Here is a 17,695-nt window from a genome sequence, read left to right on the forward strand (position 1 = left end):
TGTCACCCAAGCCCTCTGTGCCTGTTGCAGCTCCCCCTCCCTGGTGGAGCTCTCAGTGGGACAGTCAAGATCTTTAAGGAACTGTTTCAATTGAGCAACTGAGTACTCCTTCAGTTTCTCCATTTCAAACACAGCTCCAGCTGTTGCATCTCCAGATTGAGACATGATGGTCACAAGTGCAAAGTTCCAAAAGGCAGAAAAAATAATTTCCCAATGAAGTAAAAAGAATCAGTCAAGGGATCAGCAAAATCATGGAAGTAGAATAAAAAGAGTCCTTAAGAGAAAAATCAAAAGATCACCAAACAAGTAGTATGTGGTCACGTAGTGGTCTGAGATCAAAACAGTAGTGTACACTCAATTACTGTATGTCAAGTACAAACACAAGTCCAATCCCGACCGCTGGTCACCAATGTTAGAAATGGGGTCTTTGGTTGACAGTCAGGTTACCCCCTGTTCAAGCAAGGACCCTCACTCTAGTTAGGATAAAAGAGAATCACCCTCAGCTAACCCCTGCTTACCCCCTTGGTAGCTTGGCAGAGCAGTAGGCTTAACCTCAGAGTGCTAGGTGTAAAGTATTTGTACCAACACACACAGTAACTTAATGAAAACACTACAAAATGACACAACACCAGTTTAGAAAAATAGGAAATATTTATCTAGACAAAACAAGACCAAAACGACAAAAATCCAACATACACAAGTCAAGTTATGATTTTTTTAAAGGTTTAAAATAAAAAGAGTCTTTAGGTAGTTGTAACACCACACTAGCGCTGCTAGCGTGAAAATGTACCTGGTTTGCGGCAAAAATAACCCCGCACGGGCGGTGTGCGTCGAAAGTAACCCTGCACGGCTGTGTGCGTCGAAAACAACTCGGCACGGCGGTGCGCGTTGAAAAAGTCAGCCACACGACGATCCGAAAGTCCCGCGGCGCAGGGTGCGATCTCTCAGCCTCCGTCAGCGATGCTGCGCGTCGTTTCTCCTGCTCCGGGCGTCGGTTTTTCGGTCGCGTTTCCTGCGGCGTCGTTTCTCAGCTGCGGAACCGGCGTCGTGTCGTTTTCTCAGCCGCGATCGGATTCGCGTCGATCTTTTCTCCGCACGGTGCGCGGTGCGTGTATTTTTGTCCTTAGGCTGCCAGCCTCTCCTTTCAGGGTCCCAGGAACTGGAAGGGCACCACAGAGCAGAGTAGGGGTCTCTCCAGAGACTCCAGGTGCTGGCAGGAAGAAGTCTTTGCTATCCCTGAGACTTCAACAACAGGAGGCAAGCTCTACATCAAGCCCTTGGAGATTTCTTCTTCAAGATGGAAGGCACACAAAGTCCAGTCTTTGCCCTCTTACTCAGGCAGAAGCAGCACTGCAGGAAAGCTCCACAAAGCACAGTCACAGGCAGGGCAGCACGTTTTCCTCAGCTATCAGCTCTTCTCCAGGCAGAGGTTCCTCTTGGTTCCAGAAGTGTTTCTAAAGTTTGTAAGTTTGGGTGCCCTTCTTATACCCATTTTAGTCTTTGAAGTCACCTTTCTTCAAAGGGGACTCACACCTTCTTGTGAAATCCTGCCTTGCCCAGGCAAGGCCTCAGACACACACCAGGGGGCTGGAGACAGCATTGTCAGAGGCAGGCACAGTCCTTTCAGATGAGAGTGACCACTCCACCCCTCCCTCCTAGCAGAGACGGCTAATCAGGAAATGCAGATCACACCCCAGCTCCCTTTGTGTCACTGTCTGGTGTGAGGTGAAAAACAACCCAACTGTCAAACTGACCCAGACAGGGAATCCACAAACCAGGCAGAGTCACAGAATGGTTTAAGCAAGAAAATGCTCACTTTCTAAAAGTGGCATTTCCAAACGCACAATCTCAAAATCAACTTTACTAAAAGATGTATTTTTAAATTGTGAGTTCAGGGGTCCCAAACTCCACATGTCCATCTACTCTCTAGGGGAATCTACACTTTAATCATATTTAAAGGTAGCCCCCATATTATCCTATGAGAGAGGGACAGACCTTGCAACAGTGAAAACGAAATTGGCAGTATTTCACTGTCAGGACATATAAACCACATTACTATATGTCCTACCTTATCCATACACTGCACCCTGCCCTTGGGGCTACCTAGGGCCTACCTTAGGGGTGCCTTACATGTAAGAAAAGGGAAGGTTTAGGCCTGGCAAGTGGGTACACTTGCCAAGTCGAATTTACAGCGTAAGAATACACACACAGACACTGCAGTGGCAGGTCTGAGACATGATTACAGAGCTACTTATGTGGGTGGCACAACCAGTGCTGCAGGCCCACTAGTAGCATTTGATTTACAGGCCCTGGCACCTCTAGTGCACATTACTAGGGACTTACTAGTAATTCAAATATGCCAATCATGGATAAACCACTTACATACAATTTAAACAGGAGAGCATATGCACTTTAGCACTGGTTAGCAGTGGTAAAGTGCTCAGAGTTGAAAAGCCAACAGCAACATGTCAGAAAAAAATAGGAGGCAGGAGGCGAAAAAGACTGGGGATGACCCTGCATAAGCAAAAGTCCAACACACCCACACATGTGCAATTGGCATGAAGCTAGCACTGGCTGTTGGGAAGAGTAATTTTGGGTGTAAGTGGTGCCCGAGGTAGGTAACCTGGCAGGCCCCCTTCCACAGGCAAATCCTGGGACAGGAGGCGGGTGGGTGGCGGCATCACCCAGGAGGGACCCACCACAGATTCAATGGCTGGGAAAAGGAAGGTTCTGGAGCAGGAAACACCACTTATCACTGGACCAGTCATGATATCACTGAAAGGGCTAAATTGTGATACACTGGAACAATTTTGAGATAGTGCTAGGAATTCTGATGTATAGTGACTCTGTTAATGCTATTCAACTGAAGTCTGTAAATAAAGCTGTAAATATAAAAGGTTGCGGTGCATAAACATTGGAATGATGTGTTCTTTGAAATGCAATAAGTTTTGTTATGTTTTTATGTTTAAAAAAATACAGCTGGGGGTTCACGACCCCTAACCCAACAGCTGTGTGAAATTTTTTGCCTAACCTGGTTACTATGGTTGGTTGGAGTTGGTGAGGCTGGTATATTGACAGTGGAGGGGGCTTAGAAATACCAGGCCATACAAGGTTGCTTCACAGCTACGCCGAGGACTTGTACCTTCATCCTTCTGTCCTTCCAGCACACACCTCTCTCTCATAGACGTAACTAAAATATAGTTATACTTCTCATTGTATTCACCTACTAGGGATCAAAGGCACATAATCCCATGTGGGGCTTCAAATCTCTGATCTCCAATATAAGGTAATTCTCTACAGCAAGGGTTCAAAAAAATTGAACTACCTTATCTAAAATAGATATTATAACCCACACACCTTCAGCCACCATGCTGTCACCCAAATCTGATCAAACACAATACAATATAAAGATCCATAATTATTTTGCCCTTCTTGATCCAACTGATGAATAAGGCTCCCCGAAAACACTGTTGATGTTGATATCACAGCCACACTTAGTTTTTCTGAAAAACTGTTAATATAGTCCAAAGGAAAGACCAGCCAACAGAAATGTAACTTGTGCATCATGAAATGGTGCAGTGGTTGGGAACAAGCTTACAATTAGCATCTGAATGCCATTTATCTCCAGGTTTAAGGTAGTTTGTTTGCAAGAAACTTGGGCATGTAACAAATTCCTTTCTAGGAGCGACACACACAGTGACCCCTCCTAGGTCAGGCAGAGCAGAAGGCGGTCTAGCAATTTTGGTCTCCATTTTATTATTGATGAATGTGTTGTTTGCCAAACTGGCCTTCTCCTACTATCAGTTTTTGGGTTTGGGTTTGAATGCTGGGCTAGTGTTGTTTATAATATTCCTTTTTACAGCAACTACAACAGGTTTGATAATCATTGTATGATGTTGAAGTGCTTGAAGCCCTTGAGTGGGATCAGAAGAAATGCTTATCGTCCAGTAGAAAAGACATGTATGTTGTTTGGCCTGGGGATTTTAATGCCCAAGTATGCTCTTCCCTCATATGTTGTCTGTGGAATAGAGGATAATAGGGAGGGGGCAATCTCATTTTAAACAAAACGTACATGGCAAAACATTGATGACCCATGTAGGTTTCAGCTCATAACCCAGTTGTGTGAGCCCCATATCTAGTCCTCCTCTAGACTAATGTCCCTGACTTATAGGAAAATGTTGAGATTTTAGATCTTATGGAACCTGGACTGAATGGTCTGGGGTCAATCCTACAAAGGTCTACATTGGTTCCTCTCAAAATAAATGATGGTTTGGCATGTCTAGAGGATGCAGTGAGGGCTCGAAAGGTCAGTGCTTCTTTTGTATCTATCTTTGCTGCTATTAAAGACCTGTTGACAAATTGGAAAGGTGCTGATTACAGTGAGTGACAAAGCTGGTTTGATCAAACATGTATTCAAGCGCATAAAAATGTAAAGGATGCCTTGAATTTAATTCTGATGGATAAAGCCACGTTTTCAAATTGCAGGTCAAGTTATAAACAGATATTACAATCAATGAAAACTAAAATCAGAGAAGAAGCATGACAGAACTTAGGGCAAGAGATTCAAAAGATTACATTATTTTCGAAAACCATTTTGAAGCGAGCAGAACGGAGTCATTTGATGAAGTAAGTGGACTTTAATACAAAAATGAACATGTAGATAAATCACCCCAGTCCATTCCGAGCTCCCGCACAACTGTAGCCTTCATCCGCCCCTCTATTACATTCTAAAGAATCCCCAGGTTGATGCATTCCAATACAGACCTTCTACACAAGATGACATAAAAAGTATGTAAAGAGTAGAAAGACTACTGGCGTAAACACACCAGAGCCAGTATTTAATTTTTTCCAACGTTGAAATGCTACACATTTATTCATGGTATCTTAGCCAGTCAACAACACCTTCAGTTGATGCACTCATATCGACAGCAGGCTGGGTTAAACAGTATAGTCATATCTTTAACTGGACAATGATGTGATTTACAACAGCACGCCACAGCATAACTTTAGGAGTGGAGACTAGGTGTATACCATTTACACTATCAGATGTACATTCATCCATGAACAGGAGCAGTCTTGGAAGACGGCAGGTTCTGATGGTTTACTGCATCTGCCTCCCAGCTGCACACAGGCCCAAGTAGCATTTTGATGCATTTGCTTTTTCTTGACAACAGAACAGTTGAATATCAGGTGGGAAGAAGTGAAGGAAAGTCATAATGGCTCTCTTTAGTTTCTGTAGTGAGCAGAGTCATAGCCTGACTTGTGCCACTGTAGGTGTGATATGAATACATGACAACCACCTCTTTGGATCCCAACTATCTAGCCTGGCAGCAACAGCAATTCGCTGTGTCAGCCAGCTGTAAATGATGTTATACATCTAAGGCATTATTATAGATAAATATACTCAGAAAAAAAGTTTCCGGTCACTATTTACTTTTAAAAATGGGAAACTACTGAAAATTGTGCTTCTTATAAGTGACTCTTCAAGCTGTCTTTTGTGAATTCCAGGACAACAGCTGAGAAGATAGACAGCCTGGGGAGTTAAAAAGAGGTTGAGATTTCCCTAAATACAGGCATATGTTAATATATATTTGTAGTATAGTGCAGATATTTACCTGTGGGTGTAGTATTTTGCTATATTTGGCTTCTTAATTTGGTCAAACGCGACAGGCACCAGTTAAATAAATGTGGAAATATACAATTTTATGACTCCTATCAATTCTCAAAACACAAAATAAATATAGATAAATACTAATAAGATGTCCAAAAAATAAATATGGATACATTCAGATGGAAATGGTAAAAAAACAAATACCATGAAACTGTGAGCCCTGTACACATCCTGCACACCTTGGCTTCCCTAGAAAAATCTCTGACTTGGTGACAAAGTTTTTAAGTGTGGGGAATGCCTTCCCCGTTAATGACTTGCATTGGTCTAACCAGTGCTTTAAATGGACAGGTACCATCCAGTACTGAGTACCTGCACTTCTTCGAATTTGAAAGCAAGAGTACCTGCACTTCTCAGCGTTGCAGCAGTACATTTAATGGGAGAGGACCGGCACTTCTCTAGATCAAGCGGGTACTCTAAATAGTGAGTGCCTGCACTTCTATATTTCCGTTTAAAGCTGTGGGTCTAACCTCTTATGAGTGACACTCAGCAGAGCTGATGGAGAAGAAGGGTTTCATGTCTTTACATCGGTAACAGTTATACTCAAAGCCAACGGAATTATGGGAGTATTCAGCTGCGGTGTTTCCAGTATATTTACAAACTTGCAGCATTTCCGCATGATCCACCATTTGCTGTATAATCTGCAGATGTTAACAAATCTTTGTTTCTAGCTCAGACAGATCATACGTTACTAATCACTCAGAAATATGTCTTTCTGCACAGTGGAAGGCCCTTTGCAAAGGTTGACTGGTCGTTTTCCTGTTGCTTATTGCTGTGTTTATGTGTTAAACTAACCCTAACAAGGTGAAACCATTGCCCTGACATTTTCCACATGTGCAAAAATGGCTAATGAAAGAAATTATACTATCAGAAAACTTGCATTACGCCACACAATTTAGCTTTTCTTCCCACATAATTTAGTCAACTTGCCATATAATTTGGTCATCTCCTGCCTCATAAGGTGGCCCTGATTAAACTCTCATTTAGCAGATGATCATCTCCTGTGGTGGGGGGTAGGTTGTAGTTAAGAGACAGACGGGCTTATTTACAAGCCCCGTACACAACTGGAGTGTCACTTTTTTGATGCTCCTGTGGCTCACACTGCAGAGCCATATCTGTAACGCCACATAAAGCCACCCTGTGTGGCTTTTCATGGCCTTGAAGATATGGAGTGAGGCAATGCAGTGCAAGTCACTCCATTGCCTCACACTGTGATAGGGAGGTGTGTCATGTTCCCATGTAACACCCATGGCATGTGGCCGAGCAGTGAGGGGAGTGCACTGTGCACTCCCCTCAGTGCACATGTATGTTTGGCCGGCCGTCTCGGGTCTGCCAAACACACATGCGCAGTAGGCTCTCTCCAGCCCAGCAACACAGTTGCCAGGCTGGAAAGAGCCTGCACATGCTCTCAGTCTGCCTGGGAACGCCACGGCTGGGCGCATCCAGCCAATTCTGATGCTGCTCAGAGAAGTATCAGGATTGGCCACAGGGAAGGCTGTGAGCCTGTGCCTGCCTGCAGCGACCGGATCAAGAGGAGCGACTCGGGAGCGAAGCAGGTAAGTTTTTATATTTAAAAAATATATATTTTCAAATAAATTGTACCTCTTTTCCCCTCCCCTCCCCGCACCTGCCCCGCCCCTCGTGACTGAAACGAGCTGCTACTGGCCAGTGCTGTGGAAGAGGGCAGGAATGTGCTGTATCTTATAGATGTGGTGCATTCATGCCCTTTTCTTTTGACGCAAAGCAGCACAGCAAGAAGGCTTGTGGCACTCCCCTGCACCAAAAAATTGTTAATATGCCCCAGAGATTGAGCAGAGTTTCTTGAGCAAGACAGGAATTAACATTCCCTTTAAATTTGCAGAACATAAACACATCCCGGAAGGGCAGTGTTTGAGGCTTTACAAGTATGTCGCTCTGTTGGTATCAAAATGCAACACCTACCTTAACATGCAATTATATTGAGCAGTGGTCAGGGTACATCTTTGTTTAGCTCAGCTAATCAGCAAGATTTATGGGCCAATTCACAAACTGCATTTTATAGTAAATTTTGTATTACTACAAATAGTAATACAAAATGCTATTCACAAACCTAAATGCGTAATTTACACCTTCTTTCTCGTCTATCTTTTTCTGTGCGGAGATATCCACCCGGTCGAGAGTCTTCACGCACATAGGTATACATTTGAGTAGTAAATGTGGGAACGACAAGGGGGGTCTAGGAGATGGGGAATACTTACTTCTAAAGAGGGGGATAGGAAGGAGTCAAAAGGGGTTGGGTTATAGTCGATGAAGGGTTTAGGGAGAGGCGTCTACCCATCCACAAAAGAATGAAGATCATTCCTAGTCATAAACTGCACCAAAAAAGGACCTGAAATGATAGCAAAGTCCTCCAGCTCAGAGCTAAAGTGAGTCGAGCACCAAACTTGACCAACCACTGGTACTGCAATACCCTCCTATACAAAACAATGGAGTTATGGACTTAAAATAATAAAATAAAATTGGAACAAATGTTAAAATAAATTATTTGAGGCTGTTACAAATGTAAATAAATATAAGTTAGTGTTAAATCTAAATAAATACAAAGAGTACATATTTTTAATTTAATTATAGGATACTTTAATTACTTTTTACATTTAACAATTATTGTAACAATTAATTTTATTAAATATATTTAAAATAGTTCTGTACATCACGTTTAATCATTTTAATCCATAATACGAAATGTAATTTTTGTACTTTAGGTGGGGAATTTTCTAATGTAACCCTGAGAAAAATAATTGTAATATAATGTAATTTATTTGAACAAAATGATGTTTAAGGGCACCATTACAAGTTTGGTAGTCCGTGGTGTGTGTTGGCAGTGGCAGTCCAACCGCTGCAACTCTGACGGTCCGACCACCATATTACAAATATGGCTTTGGGACCACCAAAAGACCGCCAGTGGCCAGCTAGCCCGGCCATACTGACTGTGTCCCGTGCATGGCATGGTGCATGGGAAACAGCTGCCCATCATGCTAACAGGTAGGAGAGCATTGCCGGCAGTAGCTCCATTGTACTGCCTCAAGCCTCTGTGCACCAGAACCTCCAGCCCCATGCAGAACTCGTAATACAGCAGTGGTAGGACCGTTGGCCAGGTGCCGCTCAAAGGACCGCCACCATGGCGGTCCGGCAGTTGGACCATCAAACTCGTAATGTAGCTCTAATTCAGAATGTGGTTAATAGAGTAGAATTTTTTCTTTAGTCCTTTAATTAAAATAAATGCATTAATATAATTTACATTTATATTTTACATAAAAATATTTTAGAAAACTTTGTCAAAGTAAACATTTTTACTTTCCTTTATGCCTTTCCAGAGGGAGACTCCACAGTTGGCACATAGATCCCCATATTATAAAATATAGGGAAGTATTCAGCGCAGAGGTCTGCGCGTAGTAAAGTATAGGGAAGTGGAAAATGTTTTCAACTTTGAAGAAGGTGAAAACATATTTGTGTTAAATTTTTATACTAATTATTTTTATAAATGTTTTATATTTAAGGGTAAAGGAGAAAATGCTAGGGGACTATGAACTACATTTTGTCTTAAAATCTGAATTATTTCAAATGTATTAAGCTATATGCAAATTATTTTTCTCAGTGTTAAATTCAACAATAAATTCCCACCTAAAGTACAAAAATATTTTTACTATACATTAATAATTATGAAAAGTTCTGTATAGAATAAATTGAAAGCAATTTAATTATATTTCATAAAATGTATTTATACATTAATATTTAAATGCAAAAGAGGTTATTAAAGTATTTTATAATTAAATGAAGATTTAAAAATATGTATTTTTTATATTATTTATTATTCAATTATAATGATTTATCTTTTTTAAATATTCAAATTATTTCATTTACAATTATTTCCTATTGGGTTTACATGTAGTTCACTCCCTCAATTATTTTCTTTGGTAGGATGTTGCACTATGAGAGAATGGCTATGTGTGGTGCTAGACTTTCTCAATTTTTTGTTGTATCTTAGACTTGTAAGTTGGGCTCCACCCCCTTTTTCAGGGGGAGTGGAGACATACGTATAAGTCTACACTTTTGAGTAACTTTATGCTTAGATTACGAGAGTAGCCATTAGTAGTAAAGTTGCTCAAAAGTGGAAGTGTAAATGTACACATGTACATTACATACAAGTGTTACTTACCTTTGTGAATAGCCGTGTATGTCGTTTTTTTGACTAAAGCGAATCAGTGTGTTTTCTGAGTCCATTATTTCCACTTTGGCTTTAAGTGTGGGGAGCAAGTATTGTAGTGTTTGAAAACCTTCCTTCAACTACAACAAAATTTATGTATCAGTAAATCATTTTTGTTGAACACACCTATGAGTTCTTGATAACTCTTTATTCAAAATGAGTAACTGCCTCTGAGACTGAAAGGTGGGGCAACTTCAAATCATGCCTTAGCCAGGTCCAAAGAGTACATTCAGTCTGGCCTCCCGCCAAGATTTGGGTCAGAGTAGGTATGTAGGACCTCGGGAAAGTGAGTAATAGGTTTGACTTTAGAAATCCAGAATTTAGAGAACCCCAATTCCTTCCTTTTCTACAAGTGGTAACACATTTCCTTTCACATCATGTCTGGGAATATTCTCACCACAAAGAGAAGAAGCCTTACCGCTTACTTAAAAAGATCCTGTATGACCCCATGATGCAAAGGCAGCCTCAGATGTGACAACCTGAGATGTGACAGAGCACAAATATTGTAAACCACAGAAAAGACCCTTGAGTCATTGGTGATTTAGGTCCAATGATGGTAGAGAGAGAGAAACCTTACTTCCACTGGTATGGTGATTCCCACAGAATCGAGTGGCAAGGGCAGTATTACCATTACGTGGTAAAGGGGTGGCATGACTCATCTGAGGAGAGTCTGGAGATTAATGTTTTTAACAACGGGATACCAGTATCTTAGGAATGAATCACACCAAACCAAGCTCATTCTTCCTCTAACTACCCAAATAAACTGAAAGCCATTTCAATGTGCTTAGAAGTAAATGCTAATGTATGGTTTTTGAGCTCCAATGTATGGCACACAGCACTACCCGTCACTGGCAGCGTAACAAGTGACTTGTTGCACCATTTTAGAAAAGGCAGCATGGATAAGGTAAAATGTGCAGTTTCAACAAGGTATGACAAGTGTATTCTTAGTTTTGGGACATTTTGAACATATATAGTGCGGTTTTATCAGGTTCTATCAGGTCTATCAGGCACAGACTTTTGCATTTGATTGTTTATGTTTGGGAAGAGCCAGACTGCCGGTCTGATTATATATCAAGATAGCTTGATATATAATCAGCTGTATGCAAGCAATCAGATAATTTCTGTTAATAACTTTTCACACATAGGTGTAGATTTCTGCAGTTGGCTAAAAGGTGTTGAGACAGAAAAGATGGGGGGTGGCATGTAGATTAGTGAATAGCATTTTGTAATATATGAGTCGTACTACTGTTGTACTACAAATTGTAATCTATATTTACTACTTATGCTATATATTTATCTCCATAACTACCACTTACTTAGAGTCTCATTTATGAGGCTGTAGTGGCACACTGTGCCACCGGAGTGTCATTTATTTCACACTCCGATGGCGCTGTGTACTAGCCTATATTTACAAGGCCATGCATACCTATCTTGTGTGGCTTTTCATTGCCTTGTAAATATGAACCCCTCTCACACATAACATTGCATGAAAGGGGTGTTCCATGGGTGTTGTTTGGGTGTTCTCATGCAACAAACATTGAACTGGAAGCAATCTGATGTATTCCTAGATTTACAAGTCTGGGAATGTGTCATATCCATCAATCAATCAGGGATTTGTAAAGGGCACTACTCACCGTGAGGGTCTCAAGGCACTGAGGAGGGGACGGTGAGAAGGAGGGGGAGGTGCTGCTACTGCTCGAACAGCCAGGTCTTGTGAAGTTTCCTGAAGTTAAGGAGGTCTTTGGTCTGGTGCAGGTGGGTGGGAAGAGTGTTCCATGTTTTGGTGGCGAGGTGCGAGAATGATCTACCACTGGTTGTAGTTCTGTGGATGCGTGGGCCGGTTGCAAGGGTGAGGTCGGCGGAGCGGATACGCCGGGGCGGGGTGTAGAAGGAGAGTCGTCTTTTGAGGTATTCTGGTCCAGTATTGTACAGTGCTTTGTGAGCGTGGGTGAGGAGTGTGAAGGTGATTCTCTTGTTCACTGGGAGCAAGTGCAGGTTTTTCAGGTGGTCTGTGATGTGGCAGTGGCGGGGATGTCCAGGATGAGGCATGCGGAGACGTTCTGGATGCGTTGCAACCTCTTCTGGAGTTTGGTCGTGGTTCCTGCGTAGAAGGCATTGCCGTAGTCCAGTTTGCTGCTTACAAGGGACTGGGTGACTGTTCTTCTGGTTTCGGTGGGTATCCATTTGTAGTTCTTTCAGAGCATGTGGAGGGTGTTAAAGCAGGAGGAAGAGATGCCGTTGACTTGCTGGGTCATGGATAGTGAGGGGTCCAAAATGAATCGTAGGTTGCGTGTGTGGTCGGTGGGAGTCGGAGCGGTTCCGAGAGTGGCAGGCCACCAGGAGTCATCCCATGCGGAGGGGGTGGAGCCGAAGATGAGGACTTCCGTCTTCTCCGAATTGAGTTTGAGGCAGCTGCTCTTCATCCATTCGGCGATGGCCTTCATTCCTTCGTGGAGGTAGGTCTTGGCGGAGTCCTTGGTGAGGGAGAGGATGAGCTGGGTGTCGGCATTTAAGATGATGTTGAGGTTGTGGGATTGGGCATGTTAGCGAGTGGGGCCATGTAGACATTGAAGATGGTCGGGCTGAGGGACGAACCCTGGGGTACACCTCAGATGATTTCGGTTGGCCTCCGAGTGGAATGGGGGGAGGGGACTCTCTGGGTTCTGCCGGTGAGAAACGAGGTGACCCAGTTCAGTGCTCTGTCGCAGATTCCAGCATCCTGAGTCGTAAGCATAGTGTGTGGTGGCAGATGGTGTCGAACGCGGAGGATGAGGGCCGTGGTTTTGCCACTGTCCAGTATGGTTCTGACATCATCGGTGGTGCGATGTGGTTGCTGCGGAATCTGTATTGGAAAGGGTCCAGGGTGCGGTTCTGCTCTAGGAAGTGGATTAGTTTTCTGTTGACGGTCTTCTTGATTAATTTTGCCAGTAAGGGGAGCAGGGAGGTAGGCCGGAAGTTCTTGAGGTCCTTTGGGTCCCCCTTGGTGTTTATGATGAGGGTGTTGATCTCGGCATGTTTACAGCTCTCCGGAAAGGTGGTGGACTCGAAGGAGCTGTTGATGATCTTCCGTAGTTGGGGTGCGATGACGAAGCTTGCTTTGTTGAGGTTGTGGTGAGGGCAGGGGTCAGATGGAGAGCTGGAGAGGATGGTGTTCATGATTTCGATGGTGTCGTTGACGGGGTTCAGGAAGCAGGAGGTTGGTCGGAGGTGAATCTGTGGTGTTGGTGGTTGCCGGGGGATCTGGGTGCTGAACCTGTTGTGGATGTCTGCAATCTTGCTGTGGAAGTAGGAGGCTAGGGAGTCGCAGAGGTCTTGGGCTGGCAGGATGTTGTTGACGTTAGAGCTTGGGTTGGAGAGTTCCTTCACGACGTTGAAGAGCTTCTTGCGGCTGTGTGCGTTGTTGTTGACTCTGTCTTTGAACTTGCTTTTTTTTGCGGCTCGGATGAGTTGGTGGTGTCTGCGGATGGCATTTTTGAAGGCTGTGTGGTTGTCCAGAGTCTGATCTTGGTGCCACTTTTTTAGGGCCTCATTTACAAGGCCGTTTTGCCACTGTTGCATATTTTTTTTTTTAACTCAGCAGTGACCCTAACCAGTGCTTTACACTGCTACAGATTTAGAAACTGTAGCATTGGGCCCAATGAGTCAGTTTGTAAACCTTTGTGTCACATTACACCTGCACTAGGTATAAAGTATGCAAGGTAGGCGTTCCAATGCAAAAAGCCATGCAGAAGTGACGCAGTGAACTTCACATTTCACTGCGTCACTCTGCTGTTGCGTAGGCTCTCATTATTCTAAACAGACTACTGGATTTTGAGCAGCAAGATCGTCCACAGTGTGGGGGACTGAGTCTGACCCACGGTGGATGACACTTGTCGCTCCAAATCCAGGCTTTGCTCCGGCTAACTAGCAGTGCCTCATCTCTCCCAAGAGGTAGAGACGATTGGGCAGCCGAGTGCATGACATATTGGTACTTCTTAGGGAAGTCGTGGTCACTCAGGTCACAACCGGTTCTCTCGTACACAGTTCGGTCTCATATATAAATGACAATAAAAGCAGTATACGTTTTAAAGATTGGTTTATAAAACAACTGCATTTTGGATAGCAAAGCGTGAGCTGCAAAAACCAGAACTACACAACACAACAATCTAAAAATAGTGATGATGAGAGTGAAGCATAAGAATAATGCTATCATAGTGCCACTAGAATCGATGGACTATTCCCTATCCAAACCATATTTCGAGCATAGCATGTTAAGCTCTAATCCTGCCTTTCAGGTTCCCCCGGGAAGACATCAACCCTCATACCTAAGTAAAGGCCTGTAATCTGCGTCAGCATCTGCAGTGGAGCATTCAGCATACAGTTGTGGTTCCCTGGCTGGAATCTCCCTCTTGACGTGTAATAGGACTAGAAAGTGTTTTTATAATTAACACAGCAGATGTTCCGAGAAAATACCCCTACGTAAGGATGTGTATTTTTTACGAATGTTCGAGACTAAACTTCCACCTCGTTTACCGGCAATGTACCAGACTGTAGCCTTGACTGAAGCCCAGGGTGATCAAGAATGCGTTGTTTGAGAACACAGTGCTGAACTAAGCAAAACAGTTTGATAGAATAAATTAAAACAAGACCGTAAAACTGGTTATTGTAAAAATAACAATGCGAAGCTGAATAAAATATATCTAGGTCAAAGTGCACAGCGACCTAGTGTATTAAACTAACGTGCCTGGAGCTATAATTAAAATGGCTACACAATACCCTCCCCTTGTTGGTAGAAAGTGGTTCAAGCCAAAACTAAAATATCTCAACCTAAGAAATACCTAAAACCCTACTCAAGTTTGTCAAGTTAAGAGGATACACAAGCATACTACTTGACAATTTAAAAAATCAGCATGCGGCTTAGAACTGAATACAATTAAAAATGTCAATTTAGAAGAGTTCAGAATCAAACATGAGTCATGGAAAGCAAGAGATCTTCCACTTCGGCAGATGACAAAACCGGAAAATCCACGCAAAAAACGACCGAGGAGCAGGTGAGTTCCATAGCCCCAGTATCAACTAAGGTGGCATCCCGTGCAGTGCCCATTGACAAGGTGATGGCAACTTCCTCCAGGAAGGGTAACTCGTAATCAGCTTCACGTAGCAAATGCAACCTCAGTGCGCATGTCTGGTAATGAACCCTCAACGAGAACATCAACAGATCAGCATCAATTGCTGGGAGGTGTTGCTTTGAAAGACAAACTTCCAGTGCATGTTCAAAAGAGCACCCAAGGCACCGAAACACGGGCTGCACTCAAACCAAATCCGGTCTGAATGACAAAGACCAGTCACACCCCAAATGTTCCAGGAGTGTTGCTCCAAAATGCTGCATCATATGTTCACGACACAGCTGCGCTGATGGGAGCGCCTTCATTTGTCCTTGTTGCGGCGGGATAGCCATTGCAGTAAAGCAACAGGAACAGCAAAATGCTGGCTAATAAAGTCAAAGTTATCGGTAATCCCCCAAAAATACTACCGAAAATTGAGTGAATAGATGAAGGTATCAAACCGAATGTGGAGGAGAAGGTGTGAACAAAACCAAAACCAACAGCTTTGAAGAAATGTGCTAATCCAGCTGTGCTGGACGCATTAAATATACGTCCCACAAGTTCACCAAAGTGTCTCAGAAAATTTGTATTTAACAGGGACTGTGTTTCTGCCGACGACCTTGCCACTTGAAGTGCGTAGGTCTTGCATGCAGATGCAAGGGCCACATGCTGCTGAAACAATAAAGCCTTGAGTCTACTCAACTTGTCAAAATTCACCTTTGAAGTAGCAATATGAGGCCAGATATCAGCTACCTCCTTTAATTTAGTGGGGGGAAGCAGCACGTAACGACCTTAGAGACCGAAACAACGTAAACTAATCCGGCCCGCATGCCACAACAGTCCTCACTATTGAGAAGGACGTAGCTGTCATTTGAAAGCACCTGGAACGTCGGTCTAATCAAGGGGACTGGAACTCCCTTCAGATAACAAGCCAAGTTTGCAGCCGAGGCGTTACACGCCCCATGCAAGGACAGCTGTTTACAAATCATCGAATGGCTGACTGAAGTCTTGCATTCACTACCGCTAAGAAAGACCTCTTTCATGCCATTGAAGCATTTGTACGAGAAGGGAAGCTCCCACACCTCATGGATGTAACTATGTGTTTCAAACAGGAGGTGAATTGTAGTGCTGAAAGAGGCAGATTAATAATCCTGTGTATTAACCACTTTGCTGATGGTATTTCTGCCACGGTGAAAGGCAACCTTTCTATTTTCTCTATATTAAGCATGACATAAGTTGCTTCTTTCTTAGCCATTAGTTGTTGTTGCCGTGGTAGATTAAAGGAGAAAAATATTTCCCTGGCACTGACGTGCTGCCATGGAACGTGACCGGCCTTCAATGTTTGAAGCGTCCAACCCATCTGCATAATGGACCTGGTCTGACTCTGTCCATGGTATAAAGAAGACATATCAGATTGTATAATGTCTATAGCAGAAGAAACAATGTTGTTAATTGTATATATCCAGTCGGACAAGGTGTTAATCCCATTATCCAACAACAGCTAATGCCTTTTTCAAATTTTCCTGATCTATATGCCTTAACCGGGCTGTAGCATCTTGTTGGGAAAGTTTCCATATTTCATTGTATACTGCATACAAGAAACGCTTCCTACATGGTGTTTTGGGGTCTGACAAGAAATCTTGTAAGTCAGTGGTGTTAGACAAGAGATTGAGGTGTGCTTTAACCGCATTTAGTGAGGATGATTTAAGCCACTGTTGGCACAATTTTCCTACACTATATGTTGTCATTATATCAGCATTTTTAGCTGTTATTTTCTTAGGAAAACCTTGTAGGATCTACACAAATGACCCCTTGCTGAATTCAGAATTTTGTCTACATTTCAGGAATATTTAGCTTTACGGATCCAACATTGGTTTCATACCCATTCCTGTCTCTAACTGGAAGGAGGCTGAAAGCACAAAAAATAGTGAAAAAGGGGTATGTCCCAGTAAAATGCCAAAATTGTGTTGAAAATGTGGCTTTCTGATTCAAATCTCCCTGTTCCTGAAAACTGGGAAGATGGTGATTTTAGCAGCACAAACCCTTAGTTGATGCCACTTTCAGGGGAAAAAACACAAGCCTTCTTCAGCAGCCATTTTTCCCATTTTTTTTAAGAAAAAAAACAAACTTTTTGCTGTATTTTTTGCTAATTTCTTGGTCTCCTCCTGGGGGAACCACATACTCTGGGAACCTTTAGAATCCCAGGGATGTTGTAAAAAAAGAACGCAAATTTGGCATGGATAGCTTATGTGGACAAAACATTATGAAGACCTAAGTGTGAACTACCCCAAATAGCCAAAAAAGGGCTTAGCACTGGTGGGGTGGGGGGAAGACCCAGCAGCTAAGGGGTTAATTGACCCCAATGACTACATGTAGCTTAAAATAACAAAACAAAGGAACACTTGCTAAGGGGCAGTTGTACCTTTAAAACAATCGCACACAGTCGAAGCCTGCACAAGTTGATGGTTAACCCAGTTCTTTCCATGGCAAAGGAGGGTGAGAAGCATTCCGGCTGACACACTTCTGGAAGGTCAGTGTTGTTTTGAAATAATAAAGGATTAGCGCCCTTCCTATGCCCCCTGAGAGTGTCCGCTGTAAATTGGCACAGTGCTCACACTTTTATCAGTCGTCTCGCTCGCTGGTGGTGTAGCCCATTGACAACATATGAGTCAGTAACACACAAACATAGCGCTCTCTGCT

The sequence above is a fragment of the Pleurodeles waltl genome, chromosome 7 (genome assembly GCF_031143425.1).
Source record: "Pleurodeles waltl isolate 20211129_DDA chromosome 7, aPleWal1.hap1.20221129, whole genome shotgun sequence".
Classification (NCBI taxonomy): domain Eukaryota; kingdom Metazoa; phylum Chordata; class Amphibia; order Caudata; family Salamandridae; genus Pleurodeles; species Pleurodeles waltl.